The sequence below is a fragment of the Chlorocebus sabaeus genome, chromosome 7, assembly GCF_047675955.1.
Source record: "Chlorocebus sabaeus isolate Y175 chromosome 7, mChlSab1.0.hap1, whole genome shotgun sequence".
In the NCBI taxonomy this organism is placed as follows: domain Eukaryota; kingdom Metazoa; phylum Chordata; class Mammalia; order Primates; family Cercopithecidae; genus Chlorocebus; species Chlorocebus sabaeus.
The window spans coordinates 51,491,591-51,515,713 of NC_132910.1; the positions used below are offsets into that span (position 1 = coordinate 51,491,591).

At 37.3% G+C, this 24,123-nt stretch overlaps 1 long non-coding RNA gene and 1 pseudogene across 1 annotated transcript in view; one reads left to right on the forward strand and one right to left on the reverse strand.

The window, feature by feature from the left end:
* Positions 1-24,123, forward strand: part of LOC119621299 (uncharacterized) — an 81,587-nt gene that overhangs the window by 29,536 nt on the left and 27,928 nt on the right. The window lies entirely within an intron of this gene.
* On the reverse strand, positions 10,600-14,104 carry LOC103236698 (large ribosomal subunit protein uL30-like 1 pseudogene; annotated as a pseudogene).

Below are 24,123 nucleotides of genomic sequence, written 5' to 3' on the forward strand. Positions count from 1 at the left end.
GAAACTCAATAGCCTTCTGGGTTTTTTGATGAACAAAGAGCTATCAATTTATAGAGCAAAAATAGAAACTGTCCCTGAACAACCAACTGTATTCAGTAACTTAATGACTATTTGAGTACATATCATATGCTGGCCACTGTTCTACACATTGATTTACAATAGTGAACAAAAGCAAAGCATCCTATCTTCAAGGAGCTTACATTCTAGAAATGGAATGGAGTGGGGGTGGGGTCGTAGAGAGCAAATATATCAGTAAATTATGTGGAATGCAAGAGGATAAATACTATGAGGAAAATAAATGAGGATAAAGGAATGGGAGTGCTGGGCAGAGGTTGCAGTTTTAAAGGGATTGTCAGAGAAGACCTTGCTGAGAAAATGACACGAGTCATAAAAGAGGATATTTTTTGAAACTTTTTTTAAATTTTGAAATACTGTCAAATGTACAGAAAAATTACAAGTACAATGCAAATAATGTTATTTTCATAAATCATTAGACAGTAAGTGGCTGACCCATCACCCTCAAATACTTGGAGGCATATTCTTTACAAACAATGACATTCTTCCTACATAAGCCATAGGATAACCATTATAATCAAGAGATTATCATTTCTACATTACAACCATCAAATCCATATCAAGTTCACAGACCCCATTTGCATTTCTCCATTTGTCCCAATAATGTCCTTTATTGCAAAAGGATCTATTTCAGAATTGTGTGTTGTATTTGTCATGTCTTTTTTTGTCCCTTCAGTTTGGAATTATTCCTCAGCCTTTCTTTGAATTTCATGACCGTCACCTTTTAAAACAAAATTATAGGCCACTTATTTTGTAAAATGTTTTTCTATTGGATTTGTCTGATGTTTCCTTATGATTATATTCAGATTTTGCATCTTTGGCAGGAATATCACAGAATTTCATTCTATCAGGTCTCTAATAATTTCAATTTGTCCCACTATTGAGGCTATTAACTTGAATCACTTAAGGTACAGTCTGTCAGCTTTCTCCATTGTGAAGTTATTATATATTTTTTTGGAATTACTAAGTATTTTGTAGAGAGGTACTTTGAAACTTTGCTCCACACTCTATTTCTCATCAAATTTTCTATGTATTCATTTATTTATATAAATTGAAGCCATGCATAATAAATTTTTACAACTGTTACTACCAGGCTTAAGGGCCCCAGATTTGACCAGCAGGAGCTCCTTCAAGCTGATGCCCATGTGCTTTACATGTCCCTATGTTTCTAAGGCACTTCCTTGCTTTTGAGGACAAGATATTTCAGGCCCATCTAGTACTTCATCAAGCCCATCCCTGAAATCAGTCATTTCTTCAAGGAAGACTTGGCTCCTTTTAGTGGACACTGATTTTTAAGCCATGATCTGGGTGCTTGGTGTGCTGATTCCTATTGCAGGTGGGGTGTGGGGATGGGGTGTTCACTGCTCCAAGGCCCTATCAGTGGTTAGATGTAGGAAGTATGTGTATGTGGACACATACATATGTGCACACACATATGTGTAAATACACATATACATATTTACAACTGCATTAATTTCTACATCTATCTCTAAATATTGAAATCCATGAGTTACGTTGGCACCTTCACTTCCAATCCAACACCACAGAATCCAACCTAGTTTCCTCCTTTTCATTTTTATTTCATCAATCTGCTGTCCCGCCTCTCCCACATAGAAGCCCCCCACCTCCCCCGGCCTTCCCGAGACGGGGTTACCTCCTTCCCACCAAATGGTGCATCTTCCTTACTCAGGCTTGTATACCACATCAGGCTACTTTCCTTGCATGGATGACTTTTTTATCCTCCTTGAACTCTGACACCCCAAGTGGGGTCTCCTTCCTATATGGACCCTCTCCTTAATCCACTCCAGCTTTGAAACCCATAAGTTGCCCCCATGCATGGACACCCTCTTCAGGCTCTGCTTCACTGCAGGACTGCCTCTCCAGGTAGATGCCCTCCTCACTCTCTTTGGGCCCTGATATCCCATACCACATATCTCCCTTGTGTAAGGACCTTCCTTATCCTGCATAGCCTTTCACATCCTGAGCCAAGTCTCTCCCTTCTCCACTGCACCCATTTGAAAGCCCTCCTCATGTGACTCTGGCTGTGACACGTGATGCCAGGTTACTCTCACTCAAGTGTGTCATCCTCACTCTTTTGGGCTCCAAGTCTCCATGCCAGGCTCCCCTATGTGTGGGAGCCTTTCTCACACCACTTTGGAGCTGACATCTCATTCTAGCACCCTTTTCTTGTGTGGATGCCTTCCTCACCCTTCTCACATTGACATCACCTGCCAATGTGGTTGCCTTTCTCGTTCTTCCTGGGTTTGACACCTCATGCAAGTCAGTCGCTTTGTTGATTCCTGTCTGGCTCTGCTCCACCTAATGTTTTTAAGCCTGAATTGCTCAAACAAAGAAAGGGAAATGGAGGGAAAGGGCAAGATGAAGGGGAGGGGATGGGAAAGACAAAGCTGAATTTTATAATATTTTAATAAAAATAATATATGTATGTTACAGCACTATGCCAGTCTGGAATCAACCTTCAATTTGAACCAGACTCTAACTTTTGTCTCTAAGCCTCTGAGAAAAAGAGTTGCCGTGAACCTCAGTCTCCTGCATGATTGCAAATGTGTAGAATCACTCCACCAACAGATATTTATGTAGTTTCTATGAAGACACAGACAAGTCATTATTGATACAGCTTTTCATATTTCAAAAGGATTTCCTTATATAATAACACAGTAAGTAATGTTTATACTACTGAATGAGCCGTCTATAAAAGGCTAAGTGAGGACCCATTTACTTTGTTTTTCAAGACAGAAAAGTGCAAAATACACACCTTAAAACTTTTCAAAAAATGGCTGACAATTAATTTAGTGCTTACATTTTAGTTATCTGGAAAATTCACACGTGGAAAAACTCCATTTCATTTATATAGTATCACTGGAAAATAAAGTGCTATTGCATGTATTAGAGCCAAACTAAACTAAGGACCTAGACTGTCATGGCCTCCAGCCATTTACTGGAGTTTGGGGTAGTCACTGTAATATTCAGGACCTTTAGTTTCCTCACTCATAAAATTAGAATTAGTCTAAACTCAAAGATAATCGCCAACTCTAAAATTCTATGTCTTAAGGCAGAAAAGCATACAGGGTTTTTATCTCCTAAAAAAGTTTAAAATATGTGTAAATCAGTAAAGGATAAAGTAGCTACATTTTTGTATTAGGAATTGCCCAGTGGAGCAAAAGGCACTGATTTGAAACGAAATCTAAGCATAAGATGCCCACAGAAGTCTAAGAATAAGGTGTGGTTTTCTCTTAACTGGTAGTACATTTAAATAATGGAACATGGAATCCGTAAGTAACTGATTTACCATTTGTGGCCTACATTAGCTGTTGGAGATTAGCTGTTGGAATTTCCCAGAAGGTAATTTCCCACTACTGCTTGTTTTTCCCAATGTGTGATCTACTAGAAGGCACACTAGACTATGAATCAGAACAGTAACTAACATTTGATTCATATTTTACATCTATTATAATTATCTGTTACCCCAATTTCCCCCTTCTTGTTTCAAGTCCATTTATATAAGCTGGCTGCTCAAGGATATCACTTTAAGGTTTAGAGGTTTGGGTTTATTTTCCCCCCACTTAAACCAATCATATTTTCTCACTTGGAATGTTGAAGCAAAGAATACTGAAACCGATGCAGATATAAGTGGAAATTGAAAGACTACATTTAAAATCGTTTCAGGAACCTCCAAACTACTTTCCACAATGGCTCCACCGCTTTGCTCTCCCACCAATGGTTCTCACAAAGGTTTCAATTTCTCCAAATACCTGCTAACACTTGTCTTGAAAAAAAAAATAGTAGCCATTCTGACAGATGTTAGGTAATATCTCATTGTAATTTTGATTTGCTTTTCTCTAATAACTAGTGACACTAAGCATTTTTTCCTATGCCTGTCGGCCATTTTTATGTCTTCTTTTGAGAAATGTCCATTCAAGTTTTTTGCCCATTTTTAATTGGGTTATTAGTTTGTTTGTTTTTTACCATTGAGTTGTAGGAGTTCTTTGTATATGTTGGAGATTAATCCCTCATCAGATATATGGGTTGTAAATACTTTCTCCCCTTCCACACGTTGCCTGTTTATTCTGCTATTTCTTTCTTTTGCTGTGCAGGAGCTTTTTAGTTTGATGTTGTCCCACTTGGTTACTTTTGTTTTTGTTGCCTGTGCTTTTGATCTCATATCCATGAAATTCATGGATCAACTATCATGGAGCTTTTCTCTTATATTTTTTTCTAGGAGTTTTACAGTCTCAGGTCTTACGATTCTTCCTTGTTATTGTCTTTAAAACAATTATTTTTATATTTAAAAATTTTTATATTTATTATAGTATAATAAAACATATTTGTATTACACTATTACAATAACATAATTGAGAATAATATCTAAAACATTTTAGTGTCTATAAAGAGAAACATACATTTTACAGTGTTTAGGATACTTTTTCCCCTAGCTTTATTGAGATATATTTGACAAATAAATATTGTATATATTTAAGGCATACAATATAATGTTTTGATATACATAGACATTGTGAAATGATTGCTATAATCAGACTAATACAACACCTCACATAGTTACATTTTTCCCTGTGGACACCTAAGGTCTGCTCTTAGCAAACTTCAAGTATACAATACACTATTATTAACTTTAGTCACCATGATTTATATTAGCTCTCCAGAATCTATGCATCCTGAATAACTGAAGTTTTGTACCCCTTTAACCAACATTTCCCCATTTCCCTTGCTTTCCAGCCCTGCCAACCACCATTCTGCTCTCTGCTTTTATGTGTTCAATATTTTTAATTTTTATGTTTTTATTTATTTATTTATTTACTTCTTTTGTTCTTTTTTGTGAGTTCAATTTTTAAAGAATCTACATATAAATGAGATCATGCAGTAATTATCTTTCTGTGTCTGATTTATTTCAGTTAGCATAACATCCTTTAGGTTCAACTCAGGTCTTATGTTTAAGTCTTTAGTCCAATAATTCTACTGTTATGATCTGAAAGTTTATATCTCTCCCAAATTCATATGTTGAAATTCTCACCCCCAAGGTGACAGCATTATGAGATGGTGCCTTTGGAAGGTGATTAGGTTATGAGGGCAGAGCCCTTATGAATGAAATTAGTGCCATTATAAAAGAGGCCAGAGAGAGATTCTTCACTCCTCCTACCATGTGATGTTAGAGTCTATGGTAGCTATCCATGAGCAAGTAGGCCCTTATCAGACACTGAATCTGCTAACACCTTGTTCTTACACTTCCCAGCCTCCAGAACTGTGAGAAATAAATTTCTGTTGTTCATAGGCCATTGAGTCCATGGTATTTTTTTATAGCAGCCTGAACAGACTAAGACACTGTCTTCAAGGTATTTATCCAAAAGAACTGAAATCAAAAGCAGTATCAAGCAGTATCGTGAAGCACTCCTCTGTTCATTGCAACACTATTCACAATACCCAAGATGTGAAAACAACCTAAATGTCCATGGACAGATGAATGTATAAAGACAATGTGGCATATACATACAATGGGATACTTTCAGCCTTAAAAAGGAAGGAAATTATTCAGGCTACCAGAGGCCAGCAGGATTGGGAGCAAAGCAGGGTGAAATGTGGAGTTACTGATCAACCAGCCTAAAGTTTCAGTTAAGCAAGATCAATAAGCTCTGCAGATCCATTGTATAACTTGTACCTATCATCAATAATAATGTACATACACATAAACATTTGTACAAAGGTAGATCTTATGTTAAGCATTCTTACCACAATAAAATAAAATTTTAAAAATAATTTGACAAAGGAGAAAACAGAAAAAGACTACACTAAGAGATCCTAACAGGTAGATGTGGGAAATGACAGGTCACATGCATGCTTTGATTATTGGTTGCAGATAAACTAAAAAAGTTGAGGAGGCTGGGCACGGTGGCTCATGCCTGTAATCCCAGCACTTTGGGAGGCTGAGGCAGGCAGATCATGAAGTTAGGAGATTGAGACCATCCTGGCTAACACGGTGAAACCCCGTCTTGACTAAAAATACAAAACAAAAAATTAGCCGGGCATGGTGGCAGGTGTCTGTAGTCCCAGCCTACTCAGGAGGCTGAGGCAGGAGAACAACAGAGCTTGCAGTGAGCTGAGATCATGCCACTGCACTCCAGCCTGGGTAACAGAGCGAGACTCCATCTGAAAAAAAAAAAAAAAAAATAGCCGGATGTGGTGGCATGTGCCTGTAATCCCAGCAACTCAGGAGGCTGAGACAAGAAAATCGCTTGAACTCAGGAGGCAGAGGTTGCAGTGAGCCAAGATTGTGCCACTGCATTCTAGCCTGGGTGACAGAGCAAGACTGCATCTCAAAAAAAAAAAAAAAAGAAAGAAAAGTTGAGAGAGGTGAAAGGAAATGGGGAAAAGAAGAACACATACATGCGATCTCAATTTGTTTTCATAGCTACTGTGAGATAGTAACGTATTATTAATACCAACTGCAATTTACAAATTAAGAGACTCATACTTAGGTAAATGACTGATTTTTCAAAGATTACCTGGCTAATTACTGCTACAGTCATTTTTTAACCTTAATGTTTTGACCTAAACTAGTTCTCTTTCTACTGCACTGCACTGATAGTACTGGCTCTGCCATTAGTTAGCTTGACCTTGGGAAAGTCCATTAAGTTCTCTGAGTCTCAGTTTTTAAGTCTGCAAAGTGGGGTTAAAATATGAGCCTTTCCTATTTAATAGAATTGTTTTAATACTACATAAGTATCTTACTTTTTATTGTGTTTTATAGTTTATAAAAGGTCACTGATGTATGATTTCATAACATTTCTTACAAAAGTACTATAAGAATCAAATGAGCATGTATTGCTAAGAGAATAGATTTTATGTTATGTATTCTTATCATAAAATAATAATAATAACACAGAGGGTAGGAGGAAACTATCAGAGGTGATACATGTGTTCATGGCATATATTGTGATGATGGTTTCACAGGTGTATACTTATCTTGAAAGTCACCAAGTTATATATAGTCATTTATCTTTGTGGTAGGTGCAGGGTTGGTTCTAGAACCCCCAACACCCAGTGATACCAAAATCTGAGAATGCTCAAGTCCTTTATATAAAATGACATAATATTTGCGTATAACCCACGCACATGCTCTTGTATCCTTTAAATTATCTCTAAATTACTTATAATACCCAATATAAAAATGCTATGTAAATAGTTGTTATACTGTATTGTTTTAATTTGCATTATTTCTTATTGTTGTATTTTTTTAAAATATGTGGGACCTACAGGGAGGGCCAACTGCACATTAATATGTACAGCTTTTTGCATGTTAATCATAACTTAATAAAGTGGTTTTAAAAATCAATGTGAAAGCAGTTGCACAGTAATTTTCATCTGCCTCTGCTTCCATATACTCCTTCATATCTCTGAAATTGTTGAAATTCTTAAGATTTTAGTTAAGATTTAAAGGTTGCCCAGGGAGAAATTTCAAATGGACTCCGTAGCCTCTGATAATACTTACAATGAAATAAAAGCATAATAAGAATTTTATAATCTGCAAAGTCCAAATCTCAGCCTTTTAGGATCATTAATAATCTATCCACCATGACATAAAATTCATCTAAACACTCTCTAACTTTATCATCCCCAGGCCTAAGTGAATTCTTCCTTTATGTAGTCCTGTTGGGGGTTCTATGAATGGTCAGTTCTATGCCTATGTCTTGACACATGCAGCCTCCCCTGCCTAGAATACACTCTTCTTGTTCTCTACCTTTCCGGGATAGATAAGACCTATCTCCTGACCTTGTGATCTGTCCGCCTCGGCCTCCAAAAGTGCTGGGATTACAGGCGTGAGCCACCACACCCGGCCTGATAAAAATATTTTAACAGCCATGCGTGGTGGCTCAAGCCTGTAATCCCAGCACTTTGGGAGGTTGAGACGGGCGGATCACGAGGTCAGGAGATCAAGACCAGCCTGGCTAACACGGTGAAACCCCGTCTCTACCAAAAAAATACAAAAAACTAGCCGGGCGAGGTGGCGGGCGCCTGTAGTCCCAGCTACTCGGGAGGCTGAGGCAGGAGAATGGCGTAGACCCGGGAGGCGGAGCTTGCAGTGAGCTGAGATCCGGCCACTGCACTCCAGCCTGGGCAACAGAGCAAGACTCCGTCTCAAAAAAAAAAAAAAAATTTAATCTCACAGCAATGATAGCTCATCAGAACCAAATAATATAATATTACACAAGTATTATGCAATAGAATAACTAAGTTAAGGTAAAGGTGAGGGTTAAATAGCAAAAGTTAACTCTTAGCAGGAAGCTTTAGCTGAGAGGGCACATCAATGACACCTACTGAACAGAGAAAGCTGAAGATCACAATCAGGACAATAACCTAGTGCCTACTGTTACTGCAAGCAGGGTGAAACATTATACAGACTGATAATCAATCAAGGCTGTTAGGGTCTGCAGGAAATAGCTCCTTATTTGTGGTGAGGATGAATGTTAAGGAAGAGCAATTTCTGACTATTAGGAAAGCACTGTATTGCATGGAGAGTACTTGTGTATTCTGTCCAATAGTACCAGCTGAGAAGCACTGGTCTATGGACTCTCTGTTTGTCTGTAAGCAATATTTTCCCACCTATACCGTCTATTTAAGGCTATGAACAAAGCCACATACTTTCACCATTCACATTATTATAAGGGATAGTGTCTCCTTATTATGTGTTAAGGTTAAACCGACACTTGATTCCGCCCCTCTACATAACTTTATTATTATTAATATTGTTATTTTATGAGATAGGGTGTCACTCTGTTGCCCAGGCTGGAGTGCAGTGATGTGATGATAGCTCATTGTAACCTTGAACTTCTGAGATAATGTGATCCTTTCACCTCAGCCTCCCTATGCACTAGGGTCATAGGCATGAGCCACCATCTCGGCTCTTTTTTTCTCATAGAATAGTTTCAAGGAAAGATTATTTCCCATGGAAACAATATGGTCCCCCAGCTATTAAACTGAGAGAACTCTTCAAATGTTACTGAATAAAAGTTTTTATAAATGAGGTGTCGTTTCTAAATTTCTTCATGAGTTCTGGTAGAAAGCTTTTTCTGTCCTCTTCCTCCACAAATATACATTAATATGTAACTTCATAATTATAAAAATTTTAAATAATTTAGGCATTTATGCCTTTTGAGAGTTTAATTTAGTTATGCTTAAAGATGATCATTTCCTTCACACTTGACAGCTGTTTTTCTACTTATTTTAGTAATAAATTATTTTAAATTCAAGTGATTTTTTTAAAGAAAAAAATTATTTAAAAACTTAAGCTACATTAAATCTCCAAGATGCTATTATGGAGTTGGGACATGATTTCTAATTTCATGAAACTAAACGTAAATGATTTATTTATTTATTAGTTTTTAAAAACAACTGTGGTAAAATATACATAATATAAAATTTACCGTTTTAACCATCTTTATGTGTACTGGTCAGTGGCATTAAGTACATTTACATTGCCCTGCAACCATCAATACTATCTGTCTCCAGAGCTTTTTTTCCTTCCAAACTGAAACTCCATTATTTGTTAAAAAATAACTCCCCATTCCTCCTTTCTCCAGCCCCTGGCAACCACCATTCTACTGCCTGTCTCTATAAATTTGACTACTCTAGATACATCACAGAAGTAGAATACTTGTCTTTTTGTGTCTGATTTATTTCACTTAGCATAACACCTTCATGTTTATCCATGTTGGAACATGGGTCAGAATGTCATTCCTTTTTAAGGCTAAATAATATTCCATTTTATGTATATACATTTTGTTTATCCATTCATCTGTGATGGACATTTGAGTTGCTTCTACCTTTTGTCTTTGGTCACAATGCTGCTGTGAACACTGATGTATAGATATCTGTTAAGTCTGACAGGTTTTTTTGTTTCATTTTTATAGAAAAAGCCCTCTTGTTTTGTTTGTTTGTTTGTTTGTTTTTTGCAGAGACAAATGAACATTTATTTTTATGCCTTTCTTCCTATGTGTATTTCAAGTCTTTTTCAAAACAAAACCCCAGGAATCTCCAGATTCAATTATGTCCCTGGGCTTGGTTGACTGCTGTAGGAGTCTTAGGGAGCCTTGTACAAATGCTAGAGTTACTCATTTACCAACATTAAACCCTAGGATAGAAGATGCAACAAAACAGGACTCCTTCCTCCATGGAATGTGCTGATTTCAGATGAGGCGGCAGCCAATGTAGAAAATGCTGGAATTTTTCCTTGGAATTGGACTGTGATGAGAGGTACTTGCCATGAACATAAGCTACTGTCTTTTCTTTTCTGTTTTTGAGATGGAATTTCACTCTTGTTACCCAGGCTGGAGTGGAATGGCGCAATCTTGGCTCACTGCAACCTCCGCCTCCCAGATTCCAGCGATTCTCCAGCCTCAGCCTCCCAAGTAGCTAGGATTACAGGTATGCACCACCATGCCCAGCTAATTTTTGTATTTTTAGTAGACACAGGGTTTCTCCATGTTGGTCAGGCTGGTCTTGAACTCCTGACCTCAGATGATCCGCCTGCCTCAGCCTCCCAAAGTGCTGGGATTACAAGAGTGAGCCATCGCGCCCAGCCAGTTACTGTCTTTTCTTTGACCCTTCCTTTCCAGTTTTTGAAGATAAGGCAGGAAATAGTCTTCTCTGAAGATACTTGATAAAAATTCCCCAAAAAACAAAAACACATGCTTCCACTTCATTGATAAAAATTATTGCAGTTTGGCACCTGGGTCTAGTTCAGCTGGCGGATGAGCTGATTGATGCGTTCACCCTGATAGCCGGTTATGCCCATATCCTTGAGGAAGCCCATTCTATTTTTGGTAGCATGACGGGCCACTGAGAGGCGGAAAGGGCGCAAGAACCATGAGCTCTCCTGGAAATGCTTCCCTGGGAAGGCAATTTCATGAATGAGGTCTTCTAAGCAAATGATGCCAAACTTCCCCAGATGCTCCTCAATCACTGTGTTGTCTGTCAGAGGGATGGTCTTATTCTTGACCTTGGCTTGTCCATGTTTCAAAATGAGTTCCCGGACAGACTTCAGATTTGGAAATCCCCAGGTCACATAAGGTTCCACTACACGCAGCATTTTTAGATTCTGGGGGGTGACTTTTACAAAGACACCACTAAACATTTTCTTTTGGCGAAGTCTTGCAATGGTTCTCTGCACCAGTAAACTCAGGCCATCAATCCTTTCGATGCATACAATAAAGGCCAAGGAATGTTTATCTGGCAATTCCAAGGCATGAGGTTTCACTTCTAGTCGTCTGAGACACACCTTGTCACGTTTCTGCTGCCAGGAATCATGTAGGAATGATTCCAGTCGCTTAAACCTGAGCCTTTTTCCTTTCCTCTGCTCCTTCTTTGCCGAAAGTGCCTGCTTTGCCTGGATGGCATTGAGGACTTGATAAGCCTTCCTCTTTTTCAGGAGATTTTCTGGAACCAAAGGGATTTTTCTTTGCTCTTGCTCCACCGTCTTTCTAGTGGTGCAGCTCAAAAAAGCTCTCTTATTTAATGAATATTTATAGATTGCCTAATACTTAGTAGATACTGTGCTAGGTGCTGGGTACACACTGTTGATATTAGAGCTCATCATTATGCTGTTTTATTTCTTGGATGTAGAGGGCCCGTATCGTTGGAACCTAGGTTAATAAAGAAAACTAATCAATAGTTATTATGACATAGCTATTTAGCAATCTAAATGCATAATGCCAATATTAATGTATTTGGAGATTAAAAGCGAAATATACAGAAAATATTTTCTCATAAACTATTAAAAAATCATATTGCAGAGTTTTAACATTTAAGTGATTATGCACTTTTTGAAAGCAGCACCTTCTTTTAGTTATACAAAGCATGGTCCCTTTGTTTTAACAAAACACTCTCTTCTGAAAATTCTCTTGGGAATTGAAGGAACACGTACATCTAGCCTGTGAGGCAGTGATTGGTTGCTTTTTGACTTCATACTAAGCAGAATGATAAGAAAGAAGAAAAAAGTCTCCACGGCAACCACCTTGATCATTAAAGTTTGCATTAAAAGGAGAGAACTAAATCTTGCTTGAACGTTATCCTCCTTTGCTAGACTCTGGCAAGTCATTTTGCCTCTCTAAACCTGTTTCCCAGGGATAGTAAATACCGTATCTACTTTGCAGAGGTGTTTCAAGAATGAAATAACTTATATGAGGGTATTTTGTGACTCAAGCACTACACCAATGTAAGGGTTTTGAAAAGTTGCTATTTTGCTAACATGCCCAGATATTAAATTCTAATAGCTACAAAGAAATGCCAAAATCTCTCAATATCCTGCTGTTTGTTAAAGAATTTAATCTAAGTTGTAAAAAGCTTTCCCCAGTAGAATTCAGGAAAGCTATTTTGAGTTGGAAAAAATGTGTCCTACAAATTTTTTTCCCCTGAATTGGGCCATGTGCTGAAAAGTTTTTTTCTCTATCATGCAGTGAAGCACATGGCTCCCTTCACAGATCACACACGAACCCTTGTGACACAGAAGGCCTCCCGCCACACACTATTCCACTTCCACAGCTTCTATTAACTCATCCTAGTTCTGTCCCATAGGCCCACAGATTATCCCTAATTAAATGCTCCTCAAATATTTAAAGAAGGTTATCAAGTCCTCTGGCTATGGTCTTTCCTCTGGAAAAACTACATTTTCAAAAATTTTACCCATTGGATATTTTAATTTTTTATTTTATCTATTTCTCATAGTGTCTAGAGTGGAGCCCAATATTCTAGATTTAGTATGACTAATAAAGGAAAAAAAATAACTTTCCTTATGGTGAGCCTTATGCTCCTAGTAATATGTTCTAGGTTCATATTAAAGTTTTAATCTAAAATCTTGGCTTTTTTTTTTTAAAACAAGAACTGATAGTTGAGCCATCTTTTACTCATTCCTTTTTCCTATAATGGCTTTTAAGGTTCCGCTGCAAGAGTTTCATCTATTCTATTCTTTGTAGATGTTGTCCTGTCAGATGCAAAACTGAAAGAGTATATAGAAAACAGTTTTGATTCCTTTTTTTTTTTTTTTTTTTTTTTTTGAGACAGAGTCTCACTGTCGCCCAGGCTGGAATCCAGTGGTGCAATTTCTGCTCACTGCAACCTCTGCCTCAGCCTCCTGAGTAGCTGGGATTACAGGGGCCTGCCACCATGCCCAGCTAATTTTTGTATTTTTTTAGTAGAGATAGGGTTTCATCATGTTGGCCAGGCTGGTCTTGAACTCCTGACCTCAGGTGATCTGCCTGCCTTGGCCTCCAAAAGTGCTGGGATTACAGGTGTGAGCCACCATGCCTGGCCCCAGCTTTCCACTTCATGTAAAACCTGTCCTTATTTCTTTACTCTCCTCAAAGTATGTGAAACCCAAGAACAGTACTTCTGCATCTCCGGTATTAGCACTCCTTTTACTCAAACTAATTTGAGTTGGCTTCTGGTATTTGCACCCAGAACAGCCTTGGCTGCAGCACAGCATTAACCCAACTTGACCTTACTTTACATATCCTTCGTCTGTAGAACTGAAGTCCAGCTGAAAGAGTTGTACCAAACGTATAGAAATTTAGCTGCTCTGGCTGTGGGCTTACAAGAGAAGGGGGAAACACGTTTCCTTCACTTTGTTTCATCTCTGTTATACTGAACATGGAAGAAGCACCTCCTTCTACATATGGAAGGGTTACTTCTGGGGAGCAAGCAATTCATATGTGTAGCGGAAAAAAAAGTACTGAATGTAGATTTGAGGAAACATCAGTTAGGGGAACATTTATCCTAATTCCCCTGGATTCAGGCAGTGTAAATTCAGGCAAGTCACAACTTCCCTAGGTTTCAGTTTCTTCATATGTAAAAATTAAAAGAGTTAGGAGGATTATATACAATGTCTAAAGTCTTTGTCTGCTTGAAATGTTAGCTTTAAGCATACCTCTGGCAGTGTGTACGAGGAACCACTTTGCCATCTGCCATAGGAGCCACCTTTCTCATTTCTGTGTTGAAAAGACATTTCTCCCCAAATATTGGAGACAGCCAGGGCTGTCAAGGTGTGTAATCGTGCTCCATGGATTCAAGACCCCTCTTCTTTCTCTCTAATTTGTATCTCTTTTTCTTCACTGAACACATACAAACCTTCTTCCTCTTTGTTCTTAGACTTTGAACAAGTCCATTCTTGCTTTGCCAAATTGTCCCAGGCCTATGGTAAGATCTAGGGCGAGAGGGAAAGAGCTTTATCTGCCACATTGTATCAGCAAAAATAACAGATGTGGGTTATTTAACTAGAAACAAATTTATGGATATTTTCTGCATGAATCTAATTCCTAATAAAGTACTTATTTTTGGAATTTTGGGTTTATTCTTATAATTTTTGATAGATCTTTATATACTTGTATTTCTTTACAGTTAAAAATGATTTACTATATCCATGCATATATGTATAGTCTAGTACCTTTTGTGATTTTAAAATCGATAATAAAGAAATGTATTATAAAATTCAAAAGATACAAAGGGCATAATCTACCATCTGCCCTATTCCCTGGACACCCAATTTCCTATTCACAAGTAATCCCTACTTGTATTAACAGGTTTTTTAAAAAAGAGACCTTCTAGAGATAGTCTATCCACACACAAGCGTATACACACAAATATAAAGATCATTATAATTATTGTTTCCCCCTAATGATAACATACTATATAAGTAAGCATTTTTTTTTTGCCACTTACCAATAAGTCCTGGCTATGATTGTCATATCAGCATTTGGAGACCTTCCTGGCTTATTTTAACAGCTTCATAGCATACTATTTTTTTATATATATATACCAGAACTGATATAATTAGTTCTTGATTGTGGTTGCCATTAATATCCTTCTACTTTTGTAGTTTTATGCATGTATGTATCTATCTGCAGCATTAATTCCTAGAAATAGAACGGCTGGGCCAAAGGGCAGTTGCATGAGTCATCCAGATGTATGCTTCTGAATTTTCCTCCCAAAACATGGTTGTCCCAATTTATATTTCCACAGGCAACATGAAAGGGCCTGTTTCCCCACATTTATTCCAACATAGTGCATTGTCACACTTTTGGGGTCTTGCCATTGTGTGGGGTGAAAACCGTCATATCATTATACTTTTAAATTGCATTCTATATTATATTATATTCTCTATTATGGTTTCTATTTAGTTATCTTAAATAAATATTTGATACAGATTTTTCAAGTTAAGTAAAATATGGGCCAAACAATGATGAGAAATCAAGAAGGTTTTTAGTCTTAAAATTCTAAAAAACAAACTTTTGAACATCTAATAAGTTGTCTTTCTTTCTGCCTCTTATTCTCTATGTTCCTTTCCTATTTACCTCTATCTGTCAACCATTCATGAAGAATTTAAATCTACATTTAATATTTCTATTTACTGAGTAAAATGTTTTGATCCCTTTATTGTAAAAAGCAAAATAATTAGAGAATTCTATATTTCTTAAAAGATAAATTTAAAACAACCATATCCTTTAGGTCAGTCAGTTTTTGGCTGGAAGCAACAGAAACTATGGCTGATTGAAGCACAAATGGGGTAACTCTAACTGCAGGTAGGCAGGCTCATCAGCCCTGAACAGTGTTCAGAATTACGCTACAGAATCACACAGGCATCGCCATTGTTGTGCGCTATCCTCTGTGGCTTGATCATGCCTGATTATCGACCTTGGGTGCTGTGGTGGCACAACTGCTCCTGTTACCTCAGAAAATGAATGTGGCTGCTACTGGCTTTTCCAAATGAAATTGGAGCAGTCCCTGCTTCTTTAGGCTTACAACATCTGATTTGGTCAGTGTAGGCCGTGTCTGGTCTGTGGTCTTGGTCGGGTGTTCATGCTCTGCCTGTAAAGGAGGTTATGGAAACCGATATTAGGCATTTGCAGCTTCACAGTTAGAGGCAGGCTCATCTATCCCTCTACAGGCGGGGACACCCTATCACTGAAGGTTGGTAAAAAAGGTTGACGATTATCATCGATAATTCTCAACTGGTGTTCTTCTCCTCCAGGTGATGGTCTTTAAAAGATTGCTACTTGAGAATCACAAAACTAATATTCTTTTTCTTCTCTTGGCCTGAAATATTGAGGGTTAAGGAGGAAAATAATTGGTCCTCTCTCCACATAGCCTGATAGAATTTTGGCTGGGACAGGGAAATAGGAAGATGCGGTTAGAGAAATAACTGCCAATACCAATATTTATGCCTGTAAGTACCAATTTTTAATCTTCTGCTTTGATTATTAAAGTATACAGTCTCTTTCCAGGGTCTTAGTTTTTCTCAAAAATGATTTAACACACTAACAGTTTCCGGATGAAAATAGTAATATATTGTTTTTGTATTTTCTAGAATCAGAACAGGAAGTTAGGACTAGCTGCAAAGATATACATGCCTAAAAGGAAATTAATATAAACCATTTTAACCAATCTAATTGTATTAGTTTGCTAGGGTTGCTGTAACAAAATACCACAGACTTGGTGGCTTAAGCAACAGAAATTTATTGTCTCACAGTTCTGGAACTACGTGTCCAAGCTCAAGGTCTCAGTAGGGTTGGTTCCTTCTGAGGGAAGGATTTGTTCCAGACCCCTCCTCTTGGTTTGTAGACAGCAACCTTCTCCCAGTGTCTACACGCTGTTTTCTCTCTGAAACTATTTCTGTGTTCACATTTATTCTTTTTATAAGGATATCAATCCTGCTGGATTACAGCCCATCTTAATGATCTCATTTTAACTTGATTACCTCTGTAAAGATTCTATCTCCAAATAAGGTAACATTCTGAGGTACTGGGGATTAGCACTTCAACATATGAATTATGGGGCAGTGGACACAATCAACCCATAACACGAATCTTTTTGGTGATCTAAATAAAATTTGTGTTTAAGAGAGTAGGCAAGGAGGCTGCAAACTACTGGATAGGCTGTTTTTGACTTGTGATTTGGGAAAAAAGTAGTGCTGAGGTCCAGGGGTTTGAGATGATAGGATTCCTAAATGCGGGCAGGACCAGGAAGACCTCTCTTAGTTCAGAATTGAAGGTTGTAATATTTTAAAAGAATAATTTGCGGACAAGATGTAAGTGCTTAAATCTAAGCAGAATTTAGTAACTATGTGTCCTGTATGTAGCCCTAAAAAACTCTTTTCTTTTTTATAATTTAAAAATGTACAACTTCTTCAATTCTCTTTCTAGGTGCTAAAACTCATTCTAAAAACAATTTGGCAATGAATATTATAATAGAACTTAATCCAAGTCATTTTACTAAATTTTTCTTTGATTATTGAAAATTAAATACAAAATCTCAAAATGTTTGGGTATTTTTACATGAATTCATCTAATCAAACCACATTTTTTAGCACCTACATATAAAGCAAGATTCAGTAAAAAAAGTTCTTAAGTTAGAAAAATTTGATGAACTCTTCTCAAATCTTCCTGCCTTATCCACCACTCAGGACTCAGAAACAGTAAAGTAAACTATGTAAAGCTCTATGAGTCCAAAATATGAGCAAAGACTCTCACTTTTAATTTACATGGACATTTGGCATGTACTCTGTTATTTTCAAGCACTCCAGAATTAAAATAGAGATGATTGCTGAGATGTTTCAAGGAATTAATAATATATGTAAATACAGTTGACCCTTGAACAACACAAGGCTGAACTTCACAGGTTCACTGATAGGTGGATTTTTTTTCAACCAAACACAATGGAAAGATAGTATTCGCAGGATACAAAACCCATATATGGGAGGGGCCGATTTGAGTATGTATGGATTTTGGTATAAGCTCGAGTTAACCAAGGGCTTACTGTACTGTCACATTTTATGAAATAGTTTTGCTAAAATTACAGCCTTACATTTTTTTTTTTTCTTAATAGATTGAAATCTAAGAGAGTTGACTCTCCCTTCTGAGTCTCCTTTGCACTCTGTCTCTTTAGGTTCCTACCACATTCTACCTTGCATTTTGACAAATAACACATATATTTCTACCATCCTCTGAAGTAGGATTATGGGAAGAATGTATTCTCTTCCCTTCATTTTCTTTGGGCACTTCCTCTTAGTACCTTGCTGAGTAAGAGTCACTATAAATGTTAACTTTGAGACATTTGAATGTGAATGAGCAAAGCAACCACATGATGGCAGCATGTTAAAAGAGTAAAGAATTATTTACTTGAAGCCATCCTTTTAATTTTTTAAAATCGGTATGAACAAAGAAAAAAACCTCATTATCTACCTGCTTGGTGAATCCTGTATTCTAGTCAGCTCTTACAGATGCAGGATATGAAGTGAAGTGACCGGTTTTCAAATCCCAAAAACAATAAGGAACAAAAGAACAGAGAGCTCTGAGTTCTTAGATTTTAAGCTAGAACAAGACAGTCAGACTGACTCATTCTTCAAGCTGAGCAGTGTTTGGTATTCAGTATGGGGATTATTTGGTGAATTATGAAAAGCAGAATGGTAATTTATGGATAGTGCCTAAAATTAATGTCTAGTAGATGTTTTTGGTTGCTCTGCAGATTACTGAAACAAACAAACAAAACAAAAGAACTCTCAGTTATCTACATGTGCGTGTAATGTGTTTTTGAATGAATCACCAAAACATTGCAATGATTAACTTTAACATCTTTGCTTTGTCATCTGTGATTAAGGATTTATTTTTTTCATTAGCAAGCAAGTCAGTCAACATTCCTTGAAAGTCTCCAACTGCATGATAATTGCCTAGGTAAGAGAGAGACAGTGAGAGAAAGCTTTTGTATTGGAAAAGTCTAGATGGGATTAATTCAAGGCCCTAAACAATGTCATAGACATATCTGCCACTTTTACCCTCTCATTTCTGTTTTCTTTTGCAATGGCTTTATTCCCAACCGTGCTTTCTTTTGTGATAGCAAACATGACTCTAGGCTACTGGTTTCTCTACTTCAAAAAGGCATGGTAGCTCACACTTGAAATCCCAGCCCTTTGGGAGGCCAAAGGGGGTGGATCACGAGGTCAGGAGTTTCAGGTCAGCCTGGCAAAGATGGTGAAACCCGGTCTCTACTAAAAATACAAAAATTAGCCGGGCATGGTGATGGGCACCTGTAATCCCAGCAACTCGGGAGGCTGAGGCAGGAGAATTGCTTGAACTCAGGAGGCAGAGCTTGCAGTGAGCCGAGATCACGTCACTGCACTCCAGCCTGGGCGACAGAGCAAGACTCTGTCTCAAAAAAAAAAATAAATAAATAAAAATAAAAATTTAAAAAAGGGTTCTCTTTCTCAAAGGTTTCAGCAGAAGTTCTGGGGCTCGCTCCTATTGGCCAGGCTTGTGTCACTTACGAATTCCTGAACCAGTTTCAGTGGTAGGAAAAATAGAGTGCTCTGATCTGCTAGGCAGATCACAGGCTCATTGATAGACCCAGATTTGAACCACTCCTCCAGTTCCTGAACATGAACTGATAATGGAAGAACAGAGGTTTCCCAAAGGAAAACAAGGATGCTGTTACCAAAACAAGGGGAAAGAAATGTCAGGCAGGCAGAAACAATAGCTATCCACTAAAAGAAATTTAAAAGATGCAATCCTTACCTTCAATGTTTACAAACTTGAAAAGAATTATGAAACTGAATAAATATTATCAAAATCAATATGTTTAAAGTTGCTTTAGAGCTTTTGAAATACTTATTTCATGTGATCCTTTCAAGAACGTTTTTAGTTCAGTTTTATTTTGTAGTTAAAGTCAAAGAGAAACACAGACATTAAATTATTTGCTTACCTGATGCTTATCATGCCGAACGTAGAACTTTTATCAAAGTTGAAACTCATATTCTTATTTCCCAAATGACAGTAGTTCTACTTATATGTGACATTATGGTTTATGAATATTTATATATAAGTGAGTAGAAAATATGTTTACATTATATGATCTAATATGCAAGAATCAAACTATGTTTGACATGAGAAAAAAATCACCTAGCATGGTGTTTGTCAAATTGTGTTCTGCCTACATTATAATTTCTCGGGTTGTTTGTTATGAATTTCAAGGCTTCATTCATGAATCAGAATATCTACAGATGGGGCCCTGGGAATTCGTGTTTTTTAACAAGAAGCTCAGGTGATTTTTATGCAGTGATATTTAAGAACCTCCAACAGCACATTTAACTGCAGCCTTAGAGACCTTATACTTATAGAGATGAAAACAGAGATCCACAAGATATTTCTCAGGTTTTGTATCCTATTCTGGTCACCTTTCCTTTTTTGTGCTTTTCTCTGCTTTCTAAGTTAAAATAGTCATCAGTTAGAAAGGTTAGGAGTTATACCATCATTATATCTAATTTGGTGATCTTCCAAATTAATCAGTGAAAAAGAGCATTAATTTTCACAGCAAATAACTAAAACTCAAAACTTAGAATTAAAAAGGATCTTAGCTGAACTGCCCTATGCTCAGATAAGGAAATCAATTTCTCAAAAAATAAAGTGACTTGCATAGCTAAGTAATTAGTATTGACAGCCCTTTTAGAATCTACTCATTTGTAAGTGACTATTTCATTTGGAGAAATGGTCATAAAAGTCAGTTAGCATTTATAATTAAAACTCAGCTTTAGTTAAATTTAATTGTGTGTGCAGCAGAGCATAGAATTCAATTTCAAAATCCTGAACCATATTTTATGACTTGTCTTCATTAGCAGTTACTGGACATTTGCTGTCTCTCTACATGTATTCCTCATTTAATCCTCACATCTCTAGGAAGTAGGTACTAGTATGCCCATTTTAGAAATTAGAAAGCTAAGACATGAATAGATTAAGAAACTTACCCTAGACCAGTGTTTCTCAAACTTTATGTGCAAAAGAATCACCCAAGAGTCTTGATAATTTGCAAATTCTGACTTGGTAGGTCTGGGGTGAATCCTGAGATTCTGCATTTTTAATCAGCTCCCAGGTCAAGGCAAACAATGTTGGCTTGTGGATCATACATTGTGTAACAAGGTTCTAGATCACATGTCCTAGGGTCTTAACACTACCTGTCTGGCTGAAACCCATGCACTTAACCCCTATGCAGAGTATGCATTGACCTTTCTCCCTACTACATTGTAATTTACATCCTACAGATGGAACCAGTGATACTAGTTCTTGATGCATATACATTTGTGATGCAATTTTACCCTTGAGGAATATCCAGGGAAGCAAAGCACTACTGGGATCATCATTCTCATCCTAGAGGCTCTCTTCTACATCTGCCTCTTCCGGGACCACAGCTCCCAAGAGGAAAGATAGAGGTGGCAGTGGCAGCTGACAATTTACCTTATTCTTTGGAATCTCAGGGTTTCTCCTGCTCAGTGAGTGCAGCCATTCAACTGTGACTTCTCCTCCTCAATCCTCCCATGAATATGTAGTATATAAAATCTAACTATGCTTCATGCTTTCTTATGCATGCTTATTTAAATATATATATATATATATATAATATGCATGTGCTTTCTTTGCTTCTCATTTTACTAGGTATTTATTCACAGTTCATTTTCTTCCAGTAAGTCTTTTTATCCTATTCTTTTTTTGTGTCCCCAAACTCTTCCTTTGTGGTTATGCTATAATTTTAACATTTACCAAAAAAGAAGATTCAAGTTAGCCACTTTTCATATTATATTACTTTGGTTAAATCAGTCTGGCCTAGAGGATTTCCTTTTCACTGTTCTCTTTCTCATCAGGTGAGGTAGTTTGACTGACTTGGTTTGTTCAAGCAAAGGGACAATGGGAAATAAATCTGGACGTTCTGCATAAAAAGAGCTAATGACAAAGCTATTTTTAGGGAAAGGGACTTCTTGTCTTTCCTATATTATTCTTTATGTCTGTTTGATATCTCTATTTTCTGGTTCTTATCTTTAAAAGACAGCTGCTTTGCCTCAGGCATAAATCAGAAGAGGAAAACCAGCTTCTGGACCCGGAGGGAGGATGAAACGGAATAGGAATTGAGGGAAGTGGAAGGGAAGACTAAGGGACCCCTGGAGAGTCCCTACGAAGCCAGACATAACAAACAAAAGTCCTCTGCTACTGGGGAAGACAGAACAGAGAAGCCAGCAGGGGAAGAAAAAGATGATGCTGTTATTGATGCCTCAAAAACGGCAAGGGAGAACCCAGGCAACTGATATACACACCCTTGGAACAAATCTACCCCAGAAGTACAAGACACACACTTCAAATTCATGGAATAAATGGGAGGTGAGTGTTCAATTCCAAGACACAAGACAGAATTGGGCAAGAGGGAGGAATGCTACTACTTGTACGTCATAGTTACATAAAAACAGCAACCACATTGTGTTTTTCCATAAAGTTCTAGATCTGTGGTCCCCAATCTTTTTTGGCACCAGGGACTGGTTTCGTGGAGGACAGTTTTTCCACTGACTGATGATTCAAGCACATTACATTTATTGTGCATTTTATTTCTATTATTATTACATTGTAATATATAATGAAATAATTATACAACTCACCATAATGTAAAATTGGTGGAAGCCCTGAGCTTGTTTTCCTGCAACTAGAGGGTCCCATCTGGGGGTGATGGGAGACAGTAACAGATCATCAGGCATTAGATTCTCATAAAGAGTGTGAACCTAGAGCCCTCACATGCACAGTTCACAATAGAATTCGCACTCCTATGAGAATCTAATGCTGCCGCTGATCTAACAGGAGGTGGAGCTTGGGCAGTAATGCTCTGTAGCCCCGCTGATCACCTTCTGCTGCACAGCAGGGTTCCTAGCAGGCCATAGACGGGTACCAGTCCACAGCCCAGGCATTGGGACCCTTGCTCTAGATTTAAGTGTTTATAGATGAAGTACTTTAGTTTTCCTGGAAAGTGTATTGAAGATCAATTTATTCAAGGTTATCACACATGTTAAAAACCCCACAAAGCTCTTAACTTCTGTAACCCCGGTAGGTTTGGGAGGCTGAAGTGAGAGGATTGCTTGAGGCCAGAAGTTTGAGACCAGCATAGGCAATACTGAGAATCTCTGCCTCTACAAAACAACTCTCACAATTTTATATATATACACAAATTTGGACTTCCTGAATTAACCAGTTAATATATTTTAAAATATACATTAACCCAAGAGGTAAATAACTCATCAAAATTCAGTAAAAATAATTACTTGACAACAGATAGCTAGCTTTACATTTTCCAGTTTTTTAGCCAGTTGCTAGAAATCACATAAACATAGTCTGATTTTTATAAATTTGGCTGAAAAATTGAAGGATTATTATCAATTTCAGTTACTGTTTCTTTTTAAAAATTAGCTTAAGTTTGATATTGAAAATATAAAGCTTTTTAAAAATTGAAATGCTGAATGAAAGGAATAAAAATCATGTTATAGTGTTAGTAGAGTTCTCAAACAGCTCACTCATATTTTAACATACTCTTACCCTAAGGTATTAGAGAGTGGATTATTTAAATACAGGTAAATAAAAGCTATAGGAGTTATAGAAGTGGTGAAAGGAGGGAATGCTAGCAATTTTGTGGTGGCCAAATAAAAACAATGTATTTATCAATAGATACAAATGTGCAGATTAATTCTTATTTTAGACATCTTTGGCAGCTAGAAGTACAACTTTAAGCTCTCAAGAATGACAGTTTTGATTTATATTATTCTCCACAGCTCCATTTAAGTACACTACTACTCTATCTGCATTCCTTTTCTCTTACTTGACGGCTAATGGGCATTGCCTTTCCTTGATCTCTCTCAAATAAATAAAACTAGAAGGATTTTTAAGGAGCATAAACATTCAGCTCCCAGCTGTATACACACACACACACACACACACACACACACACACACACACACACACTCTCAGACTCACGAAGTTAGAGAAAAGCTCATAAAAACAACAGCAATAAAAAGCCAGGGAATATATAAATGTAGAACCTCAGTTTCTACAGAATATTCTTGAACAGAAACTACTAAACTACTGTAATTGTGCTAACAGACAACAGTGATGTCTGAGTGAGAGTAAGTATATGAAGATGATAAGACTATAGATAAATCTTCATATATAGCTTTTT